This window comes from Pristiophorus japonicus, chromosome 4 (assembly GCF_044704955.1).
Source record: "Pristiophorus japonicus isolate sPriJap1 chromosome 4, sPriJap1.hap1, whole genome shotgun sequence".
In the NCBI taxonomy this organism is placed as follows: domain Eukaryota; kingdom Metazoa; phylum Chordata; class Chondrichthyes; family Pristiophoridae; genus Pristiophorus; species Pristiophorus japonicus.
In genome coordinates, this window is record NC_091980.1 from 169,901,728 (window position 1) to 169,919,635 (window position 17,908).

General features: G+C 47.3%; 1 protein-coding gene and 1 long non-coding RNA gene across 5 annotated transcripts in view; one reads left to right on the plus strand and one right to left on the minus strand.

Moving 5' to 3' along the window:
* mgaa (MAX dimerization protein MGA a) overlaps window positions 1–1,880 on the minus strand; it is a 130,092-nt gene extending 128,212 nt beyond the window's left edge. For 3 of the 4 annotated variants that reach the window (XM_070878830.1, XM_070878831.1, XM_070878827.1), the window contains exon 1: window positions 1,199–1,880. The gene's annotated coding sequence lies outside the window, so the exon portion shown is untranslated. The remainder of the gene's footprint in view (window positions 1–1,198) is intronic. The other variant, XM_070878829.1, reaches the window with a different exon arrangement.
* Window positions 1,881–2,525: 645 nt separating this feature from the next.
* On the plus strand, window positions 2,526–10,679 carry LOC139263170 (uncharacterized). The gene is made up of 3 exons (XR_011593055.1): window positions 2,526–2,604; window positions 3,211–3,421; window positions 4,834–10,679. It is a non-coding gene; the product is annotated as an uncharacterized lncRNA (long non-coding RNA).
* The last annotated feature ends 7,229 nt before the right edge of the window (window positions 10,680–17,908 follow it).

Genomic DNA, 17,908 nt, shown 5'->3' on the forward strand with positions numbered 1-17,908 from the left:
CGCTTCCTCCTGACCACGTGAACGGGGAGCTGTTGCCGCCCCAGGCCGCTCCAATCGAGCTCCCCGATCTGATTTGGCGCCTTCCTGAATTGACACGGGCCCCGGACTCGGGAGTTTAAAAGACCCTCTCCCTCCCCCAATCTTTGGGCCATGATAACCCGCCCCCCTATCCCGCCACGGATCCGATCAAGAGGGCGGAGAAGGCGGCGTGCAGTGCAGCGCAGCGCAGCCGAGCGGCCCCGCACTTGGCAACATTGTTGGCGCTCAGATACAAAGTGACAGCAGCCCGGGAACCCCCGACACCGACCCTGGAGATGGCAGGGGAGCCGGGCTCTTCCGTGGCTCACTCGGGGAAGCCCCACCCCGATCCTCTCCGGGGAGGAGAGGGGGCTAGTAACCACCCGGCCGATTCGGAAATGGATTCCTTCCCCCTGCACTCGCACCATCCCCAGGCTCTGCAATCACCCTGATCCCAACTCAAAGGGGGACCGAAACAGACTTTCACCCACCGCAAACCCGCCCCCCAGGACACAAACAAACCCGCCAGGACTCGCGGCCTCCCCGGGGAGGGGGAATGAGGCCAGACGCTGCACTCAAGGGAGGATTTAAAAAGGGATTTGCGTCCATGTTTGTCCGAGTTGGGGAAATGGGCTGAGTCCGTGTGTATCCGTGCCCGGTGTGGGTGTATCCACACGTGCCGAGGCGAAACGCTGCTGTCGTTCCGACTATTCCCAGAGCCGCGCCAAGTGCAGCCGTGTCAGTACATCTCGGGCTTCACACGTCGAGCCCCAGATTCATTCCTCTTATCTGTGCACTTCGCCCTCTTTTCAACCGCGCAATATTCCCAGACACCGGCTCGCGTCTTTCCCGTTCAAAGAGCCGCAAGGCCTGGACTCCCCCCTCTCTCGATTTATAACCGCGCACGATGCTAAAACAAATGAGCAGGGATTGCAATCCCCCCCCCACCCCTGGCCTCAATAAGCAGACGCTGTGCATTATTGCACGAGCTTATAAATAAAACAGCAACAGGCCATGTGCATTGTTCAGTGTTTTTCTTTAAAATTAAGAATGAGCGATCAGCCTCCTCCTGCGATTATCGCACCAAACGCTGAGCATGTTCTGCACACGCTCTGTATCCATTTAAACGTCGGGGAGGTGAAACCACGGCGTTGCGATGCTGGGAAATGAGAATTCTTACCCTCTCGCGTGAAAAGCAGCTGCTACTCCAGTCCGTTTCCAGCAAACCCCACGTCCATCAAACCCGTAATCCTGGGAGCCGCCGGTGTCAATCTCCAAATCAAAACAAACAAACCCTCCACCGATGGCTGCAAGTCCCGCCCGCCCTTCCGTGCCAACCGCAAGAGCCTCGATGCTTACCCCTACATTGCTTGCACCCCACTGCTTGGCATAGTGGGTGCAAATCTGGCACCCGATACCCGCCCCCCCCCCCAGTGCTGGGGTGCCCTCTCCCGGGAATGCTCACCAAAAGGGGCAGGATAATGCCCACAACTCCTTCCAAAAGGGGGCAGGATAATGCCCACAACTCCTTCCAAAAGGGGGCAGGATAATGCCCACAACTCCTTCCAAAAGGGGGCAGGATAATGCCCACAACTCCTTCCAAAAGGGGGCAGGATAATGCCCACAACTCCTTCCAAAAGGGGACAGGATAATGCCCACAACTCCTTCCAAAAGGGGGCAGGATAATGCCCACAACTCCTTCCAAAAGGGGGCAGGATAATGCCCACAACTCCTTCCAAAAGGGGGCAGGATGTCCCGCACACGTCCCTCGGATCCCAGAGTTCCCTAGAAGGGAGAAAGGGCGGTTCCCTCTAGGTGCTAATTTCTACAGCTCGCCGGCTCCTCCCCGATTGCAACTTCACCCGCCAATGGCCCCTTTTTTCCCTGCACGCCGGCCCTGCTGTAGCCCTCTCCTTGCTTCCCTCCCCCAAGCCCCCCGTGGCCTCAGTTCGCCCGGATCCCGCTCGATTTCCCCTCTCCGCCTGGCCCTCTGATCACGTGCCGTCTCCCTCGTTTGTGTTGGCCACTGCCGCGAAGTACGCCGGGAGCCGCCCGCGCACCCGCCCCACCCGTTGCACCTCGGGAAGGTGGAGGAGTCAGCTGGGAGGAGGAGGAGCCGCTGGCTGGGCGGTGGGCGGCGTCCCCCACCCAGCGCGCGTGTGAAAAGCAAGGGCCTGCCCGTGCGCGTGCCCAGTCACTCACCTACTTCCCCTCACACGCGACAGAGCAAACCCTCCTCGAAAAAAATATTGCACCTCACCCCCTTCCCCCAATCTACGACTCAGTCGAACCACGGAGAAGGGTTTGTTTTAATATATATATATATAGATATCGTTGATCTCGGTTACATGCCTGCTTCTTCCGCTCCAACCATTCTGCGTGTGACCTAACAGCTCAAAACATGCGTGCGCACTGACGCTTCGACACCACCGCGCACGCGCCGTACACCAGTCTCCCGGCTGGCACTCACGCTGCTGCCGCCGCCGCTCCCCCGAAACGTCGGCGGGTCCCGAACACCCGCCCCCATCGCGCCTGCGCGACCGGGCGAGGCTGCGCTGCGACTTGAGGGGCGCCTGCGCGGAGCTGGTAGGATGTGGCTGTGTGTGTGCCTCGAGGAGGGGGGAGAGGCGAGGGGGCTGTTGTACGCAGACGCAGCTCCTGGAGAAGGCGTCTCGATCGCACTGGGAAAGGGGGAAGAGAGAAGTAGCAATCCCGGAGCGCGAGATCTTGTCCGCGGGAACTTAGTGCATAAAAAAGCGCGCAGGCTAAAGTGTTGATGGTGCAGGAATTCCGATAGAGGGGCGGGCTGGGGGGAGAATGCAAACATGCTTCACTTCTTTGCCTCCTCCTGTTCCTGTTCCCAAAAAGCGTGCCCAGTGGGGAGCACTGGCGGAGGGGGTTCGCAGACAGAGCGGGAAACACGCACTGCCTCTGTAATCCCTGCGCTGCAACACTTTTAGCAGCACTGCAATTGCCAGTGATAATTTATACCCAGCGCTTCGCAGTGTTCGCATAGCCAGACTCCAACCCCCATCGCCAACGTTTTAAGCATTAATAGGAGTTTTAATGTATGTTAAAACCCTTTTATCTTTCCTAACGATGTGCTTCCATTTTGAAATAATAAAGTTTATCATGTTCTTTGTAAATAATTACCATTGCTGTAAAGCGCGCTGGGATGTGCTTCTTTCTCAGATGCCCGTGTGCAGTGAGCCAATTGATGGTGACCTTGACTCTGAGGAGATGGTTGGTAACAGCAAATAAACCAAGACCCCTTAGTACAAGGGCATATGACGCTAGCCATTTAATGACTTCAAGCTACATCCAGTAGTGTATTTCATCATCATCATCATCATCATCATAGACAGTCCCTCGAAATCGAGGAAGATTTGCTTCCACTCCAAAAGTGAGTTCTCAGGTGACTGAACAGTCCAAAAGGGGAATTACAGTCTCTGTCACAGGTGGAGCAGACAATGGTTGAAGGAAAGGGTGGGCGGGGAGTCTGGTTTGCCACACGCTCACGCTCCTTCCGCTGTCTACGCTTGGTTTCTGCGTGCTCTCGGCGATGAGACTTGATGCACTCAGCACCCTCCCAGATGCTCTTCCTCCACTAAGGGCGGTCTTGGGCCAGGGATTTCTAAGTGCCGGTGGGGATGTTGCACTTTATCAAGGAGGCTTTGAGGGTGTCCTTAAAACGTTTCCTCTGCCCATTTGAGGCTCGCTTGCTGTGTCGGAGCTCCGAGTGGAGCACTTGCTTTGGGAGTCTCATGTCGGGCAAGCGCTCTACTTGGAGTGTATATATGTATCCCACACACATACAGCATTTCAATCATTGACTAAATTCCACTTTTGTAACTCCTTATATTCTATATAAAAGGAATATATTAGGAAGACAAATGGTAGGTTAGCCTTTATTGCAAGGGGTGTAAGAGTAAGGAAATCTTGCTGCAATTATTATAGGGCTTTTGTGAGACCATGCCTGGAATACTGTGCACAATGTTGGTCTCCTTACCTAAGGAACGATATACTTGCCTTAGAGAAGGTGCAATGAAGGTTCAGTAGATTGATTCCTGGGATGAGAGGGCTGTCCTATGAGGAGAGATTAAGTAAAATGGGCCTATATTCTCTGGAGGTTAGGAGAATGTGGTTATCGCATTGAAACGTATACAATTCTTAGAGGGCTTGACAGGGTAGATACTGAGAGGTTGTTTCCCATGGCTGGAGAGTTTAGATCTAGGAGTCATAGGATAGTCTCAGGATAAGTGGTCAACCATTTAGGACATTTCTTCACTGAGGGTTGTGAATCTTTGGAATTCTCTACCCCAGAGGGCTGTGGATGCTCAGTTGTTGAATATATTCAAGACTGAGATTAATGGATTCTTGGGCACTAATGGAATCAAGGGATATGTGGATAGGGTGGGAAAGTGGAGTTGATGTAGAAGTTCAGCTACAGTTGTTGAGCAGACTCAAGGGGTTGTATGGCCTACTCCTGCTTCTATTTCTTATGTTCTTATAAGAAACATTCAAACCGTTTGACTAGATTCCACCCTATAAGTTACTCCAAGTAATCCATTATTCTATACATAAAACTTCCAAACTCCTGAAATGCACAATTTAGTAACTCCGTTGTTCTGCATATTAATCATCTAAACCCCTAGCTTAGGTTCCAATCTGAAACACTCCGGGATAGATAATGCATAATCTAAAGTGTAGTACAGGCTGGAAACTAATTCCAGGTACTCGGAGGATTTATATGCAGATTTAAAAATAAATATTTGTAATAATGTGCAAAAATTACTTAATTTTCTTCTTCGACAGGCCCAATTGACCTGAAGCAGCCACCTAAATTCCATGGCTACTAGAGCAAGTCAGAGGCTGGGTATATTGCAGCAAATGGCTCACCTCCTGACTCCCTAAAGCCTCTTCACCACCTACAAGGCACAAGTCAGATTGTGATGGAATGCTCTTCATTTGCCTGGATGGGTGCAAATCCAACAACACTCAAGAAGCTCACTATTATCCAGGACAAAGCAGTCAACTTGATCAGCACCCCCATCCACTGTCTGGAATAACCAATCCCTCCACCATTGGCGTACTGAAGCTGCAGTGCATACTATCTACAGGATGCATTGTAGTAACATGCCAAGGCATCTTTGACAGTTTCTCCCAAACCACGACCTCCACCACCTTGAAGGACAAGGGCAGCAGGAGTATAGAACACCATCACCTCCAAGTTTCCCTCCAAGCCACACACCATCCCGACTTGGATATATCTAGTGATCCCTTCATCGTCGCTGGGTCAAAACCCTGGAACAGCCTGCCTACCAGAATTGTGGGAGTACCTTTGCCACACAGACTGCAGCGGTTCAAGAAGAAGGCCCACCACCACCTTCTCAAGGGCAACTAGGGATGGTAATAAATTCTGGCCTTGCCAACAACGCCCACAACCCAAGAATGAATAGTTTTAAAAGTTCCTATTAGTCGCAGTTTAGTAACACTTGTTACATTTGGTAATGCCTAAAGTGTTACAGTAATGCATTATACTATTTTAATAGGTAACTCCGCAATTCCTGCTATTTGCTTCTTGGTAGCACTATGGCACTAATCTGTAAATTGAGTCTCCATCCATTTTCTTTTCTCCAGGTAGGTTTAATTTTACATTTCATACGCGGCTGGCCTTATATAAATAAACTCCCATTCTCAAAACAAATAACTCACTAATCTAGGCCCCAAGCTCTGGAATTCCCTCCCGAAACTTCTCCACCTCTCATCCTATACGACACTCCTTAAATCCTATCTCTTTGACCAAGTCTTTGATCACCTGGCCTTAGTCACCTTTTTTGGCTCAGTGTCAGTTTGTGTCTGATTACGCTCCTGTGACGTGCCCTGAGCTCTTTTACTGTGTTAACGTTGTTGTCGTAGTTTGCTATTCACTTCATTCCCATTGATGCCTACCTCCTTCCTCGTCTGCTCCGGAGTCTTCATTCGGACCGAATACTGGTCTCTTACACCAGCTCCTAAGACCTACTCCAGCTTCTTGCACCCTGATCTGAAAGCTTCTTTCTTTGGCTTTACCGGCCATTAAAATATTGCCCTCCCCCTCTTTGATCGGCAAAAATATCACACCAACCTAGGCTTCTTTAACAATGCTCCACACTTGCGTCTCGCCCTCATTGCAATGGCCTATGCCACTTCTTCCTCCCTCCCAGGCCTGCTGCCCCTTCACCCTGATTCTGACTGTGTTGTCATTCCTAATGGTGTGCCTAGCTCCCCCAAGCACCCGTTCTCCTGGCTCTCACTTCTCCCAATCTCCCAGGCCCTGCCAATCAATACACCCCTCCTTCTGAAGCATTGCTGCCACTTCAGTGGTGTTGTTGCCTCTCCGAGGCCTGTCTACCTCACTCCCACTTCTTGCTCCCTCTCAGACCCTGCTCACCCTTCACCCTTCCACTGCTGCTGCTCGTCATCATCTTCTAACAGAAAAATAGAGAAAGCAAATTATTACTATTTGATCCATTTTTAAAAATAGATATTATTTTCAACATTCTGGCACAAGTAAGAACTACACAGTCCTGCTGCCCATATTTGAACTGAAAAACTTAAAACTTACACTATATATATATATATATATATATATATATATTAAAGCCCTTATCCATTTCAGCATTGTAGCACAACTAATATGTTCCCAGAATTCCTCCATCATAGATCCTATTGTTTACCTTTTTTAACCTTGGTGTTGTATATTTACCCATATTCACGGCCACCCCCTTGACCTTGCCATCTCTTGTGGCCTCGCTATTCCTACCGTGTCAATTACAAATAAGGCCATCTCTGACCATTTCTTTGTATTGCTCTCCACTCATATCCCCCTTCCCCCACCCAACCCTACTTCCTTCTGTGTCTGCCCCGGTATAAACTCTCTCCCGACTCTCTCACAACTGCACTTATCAACTCCAAACTGTCCAGCCTTTGGTCCTCCTTTCACCATGACATATCTGCTCAACCACACCCTCACCACCACCTTTGATGCCTGAGTCTCGATTAAAACCATTACTTGCTCTCACCCTGGTACAGCCCTCATCTTCGCTCCCTCAAGTCCAAGGGGAGCAGACTTGAACAGATGTGGCGGACAACTGGTTTAGCCATTTACCGCCAGGCTGGACCACGTAAAGTTTTATCGGGTCCTACTCTCGTCTGCAAACACTGCTCACTATTCCAGGATCATTCTGGAATGCAAAGATAACACGCGGCTACTATTATCTACTGCTAACCGTCTTCTTAAATCCCTGTCGCTGTCTCCACCACACCCTCCTCCCACAACAAGTGTGAGGAGCTCATGGACTTCTTTGACTCAAAGATTGAGACTATCCGATCATCTGCCTCTGCGAGTTCCCTTCCTTCCCCTAGCCCACCGGGGCCAAACTTGCTCTGAGGCTCCCCCCTGCCCTAGCCCTAAACTCGCATCTTTTTCTAGTTTCTCTCTGATCTCCCCTCTTGATCTCTCCATGCTCATCTTGTCCATGAGACCCACTTCCAGCTCCCTTGATCCTATTCCCACTAAACTGCTGATTACCCTGCTCCCTTTTCTGGCTCCCATGTTGTCTGACTTTGTTAACATAGAAAAAAACATAGAAACATAGAAAATAGGTGCAGGAGTAGGCCATTCAATGAGTTCATGGCGGAACATGCCACTTCAGTACCCCATTCCTGCTTTCTCGCCATACCCCTTGATCCCCCTAGTAGTAAGGACTTCATCTAACTCCTTTTTGAATAGATTTATTTTTGAATATAATTAACCGTTCTCTCTCCTTCACATCAGCCGTCATCACCCCTCTCCTCAAAAAACCAACCCTTGGCCCCACTTTGCTTGCTAGCTACTGCCCCATCTCCAACCTTCCTTTCCTCTCCAAAGTCCTTGAACATGTTGTCGCCTCCCAAATCTGTGCCCATCTTTCCCGGAATTCCATGTTTACATCCTTTCAATTTGGCTTCCGCCCCTGCCACAGTACCGAAACAGCTCTCATCAAAGTCACAGCTGACATCCTTTGTTACTGTGACAAAGGTAAACTATCCCTCCTCGTCCTCCTGGACCTGTCTGCAGCCTTTGACAGAGTTGACCACTCCATTCTCCTCCAACACCTCTTCACCATCGTCCAGCTAGGCGGGACTGCACTTGCCTGGTTCCATTCTTATCTATCTAATCGTAGCCAGAAAATCTCCTGCAATGGCTTCTCTTCCCATTCCTGCTTCGTTACCTCTGGTGTCACCCAAGGATCTATCCTTGGCCACCTCCTATTTCTCATCTTTCCTGTTGGCTATATCATCCGAAAACTCAGTCAGTTTTCACATGTACACTGCGACACATAGCTCGACCCCTCCACGGTCTCTAAGTTTCAGACTGCTTGTCTGACATCCAGTACTGGATGAGCAGAAATTTTCTCCAATTAAATATTGTGAAGACCGAAGACTTTGGTCCCCACCACAAAATGTGTCCCCTAGCTACTGACTCTACCCCTCTCCTTAGCATCTATCTGAGGCTAAACCAGACTGTTCGTAGCCCAGGCGTCATATTTGACCTTGAAATGAGCTTCCGGCATAACTAAAACCGCCTATTTCCACCTCCGTAACATTGCCCGCCTCCGCCCCTGCCTCAACTCATCTGCTGCTGAAACCCGCATCCATGCCTTTGTTACCTCTTGACATGACTACTCCAATGCACTCCTGGCTGGCCTCCCACATTCTACCCTATGTAAACTTGAGGCCATCCAAAACGCACCAAGTCCCAATCACCCATCATTCCTGTGCTCACTGACCTACATTGGCTCCCGGTTAAGCAACGCCTCGATTTCAAAATTCTCATCCTTGTTTACAAATCACTCCATTGCCTCGCCCCTCCCTATCTCTGTAATCTCTTTCAGCTTCACAACCGCACGAGATATCTGCGCTCCTCAAATTCTGCCCTCTTGAGCATCCCTGCTTATAACTGCTCAACCATCGGCAGTTGTGCCTTCAGCTGCTTGGGCCCTAAGCTCTGAAACTCCCTCCCTAAACCTCTCCGCCTCTCTACCTTTTTCCTCCTTTAAGATGCTCCTTAAAACCTATCTCATCTACCGTAATTTCTTACGTGGCTCAGTGTCAAATTTATCTGTTTTGTCTTAAAACACTCCTGTGAAGCGCCTTGGGACATTTTACTACATTAAAGGCGCTATATAAATAAAAGTTGTTGTTGTTGTGTCAACACTAAGAAGGTTGTAGGTTCAAGTCCCACTCCAGGAACTTGAGCACATAATCCAGACTGACACTACTGCATTACTGTGGGGTGCCATCCTTTGGCTGAGACATTAGACCAAGGCCCCTCTCAGGATATAAAAGATCCAATGGCACTATTTCGAAGTTTCCAATATTTATCCTCAACCAATATCACTAAAAACATAATCTGGTCATTATCACATTGCTGTTTGAGGGATCTTGCTGTGTTCAAATTGACTGCTGCGTTTCCTACATTAGAACAGTGACTATACTTCAAAAGTACTTCACTGGCTGTGAAGCGATTTGGGACACCCTGAAAGGCGCTGTTCATTGGATTTGCACCTGTCCATAGGGGTATGGAGAGAAGGCAGAAAAGGGGTGAATGATCAGCCATGATCTTATTGAATGGTGGTGCAGGCTCGAAGGGTCGAATGGCCTACTCCTGCATTTATTTTCTATGTTTCTATAGACTTTCTGTGGGGTTGTGCATGGCAAGTTGCTGTCAGCGGGACATCGAAAGGGCACTGCGATCTCTACAGGGCATTTGGGACCTGGTGTGAAATGACAAGTGTATCTCCTTAACCAGTCAGATTTAAGAATTGTTATTGAGCAGCACAGAGTCTGAAGCAGGAAGTGTAAGTTAGAATATTTAATTCAATGCCAAATCAGGTACCGAAGGCTAAAACAAAGATTGGATAGAGAGAGAGAGATAATAGAGAAGACAAGAAAGTTTAAAAAAATTATTTACTTAAAAAAAAACCTCCAACAATAATTAAAAGCTGAAGAAATGAGACTACACTTGTAAAAGTTAATGTTCCGTGCCAGAGAGGTTGTTTGGCAGTAATTAACACTTACCATGCCGTTAAAAGGGTACTTACACAGGAATAGACAAGCCCTAACTTTCTGACGAAGGGTCATCGACCTGAAACATTAACTCTGTTTCTCTCCATAGCTGCAGCCTGACCCGCTGAGATTTCCAGCATTTTCTGTTTTTATCCCTATTTTTCTGTGGTGAGTTTAGTCCATAGTTATGGCGTCAGTACAAGAACTTCATGTCGTTCAATACATTTGAGCGGGGAGCCACGATCTCTCACAGCTTTGAGAGATCAGTTTTCATTTTGTTCGAAAGTCAATTTTGAAAAAACAAAGATCATTGTTATACTCACAAGATGAAGGGTCATCAACTCTGGTGGGAAATTCTGCAAACAGCACTTATGCAGAATCCCCAGATGTGGTTGACAGTCTATCCAGCTGCAGTGAGATAGATATATCCAGTTAAACCCCAGGCTTTGAGAGAGTCTGAGGCCTACATGCAAAAATTTTACAGAGACAATACAGTGGATAAATGTAATGGATGTTTTTGTGAGATATGTATTATTATAAGATTCTTAAAAATATGATTTCAAAGCTCATTTGGAAGTTTCAGTCCGTGAACAAAAAAATTACGCACAAATTTTTTTCAGGGAGCATAAGAAGTTTTATTAACAAGCCATGATGGTGAAATGTTTACATGTTTTAAATGTTAAAAGATTTCCACGCCTGCCACAGTGCCAAAACGGCTCTCATCAAAGTCACAAATTACATCCTTTGTGACTGTGACAAAGGCAAACTCTCCCTCCTCGTCCTTTACTTGTCTGCAGCCTTTGACACAGTTGACCGCTCCATCCTCCTCCAACACCTCGCCACCATCGTCCAGCTGGGTGGGACTGCACTCGCCTGGTTCCATTCTTATCTATCTAATCGTAGCCAGAAAATCTCCTGCAATGGCTTCTCTTCCCACCCCCGAAGCTCTGGTGTCCCCCAAGGATCTATCCTTGGCCCCCTCCTATTTCTTACCTACATATTGCCCCTTCGGAACATCATCCGAAAACACAGCATCAGTTTCCACATGTACGCTGATGACACCCAGCTCTACCTCACCACCACTTCTATCGACCCCTCCACAGTCTCTAAATTGTCAAACTGATTGTCCGACATCCACTTCTGGATGAGCAGAAATTTTCTCCAATTGAATATTGGGAAGACACAAACTCTGTTCCCGAGCCACTGACTCCATCTCTCTCCCCAACTTCTGTCTGAGGCTGAACCAGACTGTTTGCAACCTTGGTGTCATATTTGACCCTGAAATGAGCTTTCGACCGCATAGCCACAGCATAACTAAGACCACCTATTTCCACCTCCGTAACATTGCCTGTCCCCACCCTTGCCTCAGCTGACCCGCTGCTGAAGCATTCATCCATGCCTTTGTTACTTCCAGACTTGACTGTTCTGATGCACTTCTGGCTAGCCTCCCACATTCTACCCTACATAAACTAGAGGTGATCCAAAACTCGGCTGCCCATGTCCTAACTCGCATCAATCCCTCTCGCCCATCACTCCTGTGCTTGCTGACCTACATTGGTTTGCGGTTAGGCAATGCCTCGATTTCAATATTCTCATCCTTATTTTCAAGTCCCTCCATTGCCTCCTCCAGCCCCACAACTTCCCGATATGTCTGCGCTCCTCTAATTCTGCTCTCTTGAGCATCCCTGATTATAATTGCTCAGCCATTGGTGGCTGTGCCTTCTGTTGCCTAGGCCCCAAGCTCTGGAACTCCCTACCTAAACCTCTTTATCTCTTTTTCCTCCTTCAAGATGCTCCTTAAAACATACCTCTTTGACCAAGCTTTGTGTCACCTGTGCTAATTTCTACTTATGTGGCTGGGTGTCAATTTTTAAAATCTTATAATACTCCTGTGAAGCGCCTTGGGATGTTTCACTACGTTAACAACTTGTATTTATATAGTGACTTTAAGTGTTGACATTAAAATTATGCTTCAAAATTGTGACACAGGTAAGCTTCGCAGACAGGAAGTGTGTGCCATACGCAAGATTTCTATTACAACGCCATCTTGTTTTGTCAATAGCCCGATGTTTTACAATTAGGCTTTTTTGAAACACTTTGGGTTTGATATTAATACAACGGCAGATCTGAGTGGCCGGGGGGGGCGGGGCAATAGCAGACACAAAATGCCTAAAATTGTGGAGCACATGGGTATGTTCAATTTCAACACGGATGCCTCATTATCGCATTACTTCCCGATAGTCTCCTATTCACGTGAGCGGGCGTGATTTCACCATGACTTTTTAAAGTGCCAATGCACAGCTGGAATTTGGAGGAGTTCGAAGCATTGTAGGAAAGAGAAGCATTTTGAAATGGAGTCAGTAAGAGCAAAGGCTGCGCCCCAGTTTAATGAGATGCCCCTCGATGTACATCTGGGTGCAGTGAGGGCAAGGAAGGAGGTCCTATACCTGGCAGGAGTGATGTGCCGCTGGCCCACGAGGATGATGGCGAAAGGGGACATGGAAGCGGGAACTCCACTCAGTGTTTCCATGTCTCATCCGTTACCCCAACGCCCCCTCCACCACTCTCAACCAGCACCCAACATGCTGTCTCCTCTCCCAATGGCTGTCTGCCCCTGCACAGGTGGAGCAATCTCTCAAGCCCTCCGATACCCAGAGATCATCAGCTTCAAGCATCTCAGCAGTCAGAGCAGGAATCTAAGCACGGGGGAGTGGGAGAGAAAGGAAAGAAGGTTTGTAGTTTGAGAGTATGCCAAAGGATGTTTAGGTAAATGTGGGTTAGTAAGGTTCATTTATTTATTCACATAAAATTTATTAATTATCACCACTTTCATACGTTGCCCGTTCTTACCTCTTGAATGCCAGTTGCTTGGTGATAAATGTGAAGACATGAAAACTGACAGAGGCCAATTGGTACATGTGCAATGGGTGGTTACAGCACTGCTTTGAGTCAGTGGGGAGATAGCGGGGGATGTGATAGTTACTTTGGTCCAGTGTGAGTGACTAACTGACCCATCATACTATATGGGCATCTCTGGCAATGTGCTCAGCAGGTCTGGCATTGGGGGCCCCATTTTCAACTTCCTCCTCTCCATTGCAATCCCCATCAGATGCAGAGTGCCGAGTGGCTTTTCCTCCTGCAGCTGTAGTCCTCGCTGTTGTGAAGAGCGCAGCATGCCACAATTATCCAAGATACTCTAACTGGCGAGTACTGAAGGGTGCCTCCAGACCCGTCCGGGCTGAAACAGATCTTGCAAGTGGGGTTCCTTAGAGGTGTCAACAGCCAGGTTTGAACGGGGTATCCTTTGTCACCGAGCAGCCACCCCTTAAGGCTAGTCACAGGTATGAACAGTCGGGGGTGTTGGACTGACACAGGTATGAAAGCATCATGGTAGCTCCCAAGGAATTTGCCAAAGGCCTGCACAATCCTTTTCTTATGGTTGCCGACCAGCTGAACATTGATGGAATAAAATCCCCTTGTGGTTGATTTGAAGGTGCTCAAATTGCCACTGGTGCAATCAATGGCACCCTGGAAACCAGCTAGAGATGCAATCTGAGTGCCTGCTCATTTTGGCATCATGGGGCAAGTTTACACAACTCCCAGTTTTGACAAATGATCCACCTGTCACCTGCCATGCATTTATGTGTAGCTTATTGAGAAGCCCTCGCTGTGTCTCCATTAGCGCTCTGGAAGGAACCAGAGGCAAAATAATTGAGGGCAGTGGTGACTTTCACAGCCACTGGTAATGCGTGGCCACCAGATTACAGACTTTAGTAATTCATCCCACATTGTTGGATGTTGCTCCCTGGAGAATACGTGCCCAATGCATTTTTCTGCCACTTCTAAGAGATGGAAAATAACATCAGACTGAAACTTTTTGACCAAATTTACTTACAAAATGAAACATAGAAAATAGGTGCAGGAGTAGGCCATTCGGCCCTTCGAGCCTGCACCGCCATTCAATGAGTTCATGGCTGAACATACAACTTCAGTACCCCATTCCTGCTTTCTCGCCATACCCCTTGATTCCCCTAGTAGTAAGGACTTCATCTAACTCCTTTTTGAATATATTTAGTGAATTGGCCTCAACAACTTTCTGTGGTAGAGAATTCCACAGATTCACCACTCTCTGGGTGAAGGAGTTCCTCCTCATCTCAGTCCTAAATGGCTTACCCCTTATCCTTAGACTATGTCCCCTAGTTCTGGACTTCCCCAACATTGGGAACATTCTTCCTGCATCTAACCTGTCTAAACCCATCAGAATTTTAAACGTTTCTATGAGGTCCCCTCTCATTCTTCTGAACTCCAGTGAATACAAGTGAAATAATAAGAAACACAAAATACACAGCAAGATAGAAAAAGTATAATAATCAAACTTACATAATATATAAACTGTTTCCAAAGGTGCTTCACAAGAGCATTATCAGACAGAATCTGACACTGCACCACATAAAGAGATATTAGGATAGGTGACCAAAAGCTTGGTCAAAGAGATAGGTTTTAAAGAGTGTCTTGAAGGAGCGAGCAGGGAAGTTTAAGGAGGAAATTCCAGAGCTTCGGACCTAGACAGTTGAAGGCACAGCCACCAATGGTGGAGCAAAATAAATTATGGATGTGTAAGAGGCCAGATTTGAAGGAACGCAAATATTGGAGGGTTGTATGAGTGGAGGAGATTACAGAGATAGGGAGGGGAGAGGTCATGGGGGGGGATTTGAAAGCAAGGATGAGAATTAAAAGTTTGAACCATTGCTGAACCAGAAACCAATGTAAGTCAGTGAGCACAGGGGTGATGGGTGAATGGGATTTGCTGCGAGTTAGGATACGGGCAGCAGAGTTTTGGATGAGCTCAAGTTTACAGAGGGTGCAAAGTGGGAGTCCAATCAGGAGAGCAATGGAAAAGTCGCATCTAGAGGTAACAAAGGCAAGGATGAGAGTTTTAGCAGGAGCGGAGATGGTCAATGCTATGGAAGTGAAAGTAGAGTCTTGGTGATGGAGGCGATATGGGTTCAGAAGCTCAGCTCAGTGTCAAATAGGATGCAATGGTTGTGAACAGTCTTGTTCAGCTTCAGGCAGTGGCCAGGGAGAGGAAGGGAGTTGGTGGCTAGGTAACAAATGTTGAGACAATGGCTTCGGTCTTCCTAATATTTAATTGGAGAAAATTTCTGCTCATCGGACAAGCAGCATGACAAATCAAGAGACAGTGGAGCAATGTTCCCCGTAATTCTTTTGGGTGCGTGACCCCTTTAAGGAACTGCGTGGTTCATTCAGTGCCACGCACGTGCCAAATTTAACATTGAAAAAGCCATCCAGGCTGCGCAGGACCAGCAGAGAGCTGCATGGCCATGCAGCTTAGAGGGAACGTTGCAGTGGAGATGTCAAGAGAGGTGGTGAAGAGGCAAAACTGGGTGTTGTCTGTGTATATGTGGCACACTGTACATGAGGGGGCCAAGCATTGATCCATGGAGCAATCCGGAGGCAACGGTGCAGGAGCAGGTAGAAGAGAAGCAATTGCAAATGATTTGCATGCAACTAATGGATAGATAGGAATGGAACCACGCAAGGGCTGTCCCACCCAGCTGGACAACAGAAAAGAGGCATTCGAGGAGGATGGTGTGGTTAACCATGTCAAAGACTGTTAACAAGTTGAGAAGAGGAGGGATAGTTTACCAGTCAGTCACATAGGATGTCATTTGTGACTTTAATAGGGGCTGCTTCAGTGCAATGGCGAGGTGGAAACCTGATTGGAGGGGTTCAAACACGGAGTTGTGGTAAAGATGGGCATGGATTTGGGAGATGACAACACGTTCAAAGACTGGAGAGGAAAGGAGATGGGGTAGGTTCCAAGGATAGAGAGGGCAAGTGTGGATTTTTTGAAGAGGGGTTTGATGATGGCAGATTTGAAGGGGAGGGAAAAAGTACCACAGCTGCATGAGGGAAGATGGGAGAGAAACTCAAGAAAGGTAAGAGTTCAGGGTTTGGGCAAGGGCAAACCTTAGGAGGAGAAGTTTGGCTTGGTGGGATGGGGAATGGAGGGAAGCAACAGAGGCATGGTCTCAAACTATTATTTTTGAATTGGTGGATCTTGTTCCTGTTGGTTTCATGGACAATGTCATATGAAGAAAGGTTGAACCTATACTCATTGGAATATAGAAGACTTAGAGGTGAACTCATTGAAAAGTATAAGATTCTGAGGGGGCGTGACAGGCTAAATGCAGAGAGGATGTTTCCCATTGTGGGGAATCTAGAACTAGGGGACATAGTTTCAGAATAAGGGGTCGCCCATTTAAAACAGAAAGGAGGAGAAATTTCTTCTCAGAGGGTTATAAGAAATAGCAGGAGTAGCCATTTGGCCATTCGAGCCTGCTGCTCCATTCAATAAGGTCATGGCTGATCTGATCATGAGCTCAGCTCCACTTCCCTGTCCGCTCCCCATAAACCCTCCACTCCCTTATCGCTCAAAAATCTGTCTTTCTCCACCTTAAATATATTCAATGACCCCACCTCCACCACTCTCTGTGGCAGTGAATTCCACAGATTTACAACCCTTTGAGAGAAGAAATTCCTCCCTTTCTCAATTTTAAATGGGCGGCCCCTTATTCTGAAACTATGCCCCCTAGTTCTAGATTATGCCAGGAGGGGAAACATCTTCTCTTGATAATTCGGAAGGACAGACAGAAAGGAAAAGGAGGTGTGGTAGCACATAAAGGATGGGATCAGTGCGTTAGTGAGAAACGATGTTGGCTCAGAGAATCAAGATGTTGAATCAGTTTGGGTGGAGATAAGGAATATTAAGTGAGAAAAGTCGCTGGTGGGCATAGTCTTTAGGCCCCCTAACAATAACTACAATGTTGGATGGAGTATAAATCAAGAAATAATGGGGGCTTGTAGTAAAGGAACAGTAATAATGGGTGATTTTAATCATCATATTGATTGGACAAATCAAATTGGCCAAGGTAGCCTTGAGGAAGAGTTCATAGAGTGTATTCGGGATTGTTTCCTTGAACAGTACATTGCGGAACCAGGCTATCTTTAGTTCTGATACTGTGTAATGAGTCAGGATTAATAAATAATCTCATAGTAAAGGATCCTCTAGGAAAGAGTGATCATAACATGGTTGAATTTCAAACTCAGTTGGAGGATGAGTAAATTAGATCTCAAACCAATGCCCTGAGCTTTAATAAAGGAGACTACAAAGATATGAGGGTAGAGTTGGTTAAAGTGGACTGGGAAAATAGACTAAAGTCTGGGACGGTTGATGAGCAGTGACAGACATTTAAGGAGATATTACATAACTCGCAACAAAATATATGAGAAGGAAAGACTGTAAGAGAAGGGATAATAATCCGTGGCTAACTAAGGAAATAAGGGATGATATCAAATTGAAAACAAGGGCATGCAATGTGGCCAAGACTAGTGGGAGGCCAGAGGATTGGGAAACTTTTAAAAGCTAGCAAAGAACGATTAAAAAAATGATAGAGACGCAAGATAGATTATGAAAGTAAACTAGCATGAAATATAAAAACAGTAAGAGTTTCTACAGGTACATAAAAAGGAAGAGTGGCGAATGTAAATGTTTGTCCCCTAGAGGATGGGACTGGGGAATTAATAATGGAGAACAGGGAAATGGCAGAGACATTGAACAAATATTCTGTATCGATCTTCATGGTAGAAGACACTAAAAACATCCCAATAGTGGATAATCAAGGGGCTATAGGGAGGGAAGAACTTAATACAATCACCATCATGAATGAAGTAGTACTCGGTAAAATAATGGGACTAAAGGCAGACAAGGTCCCCT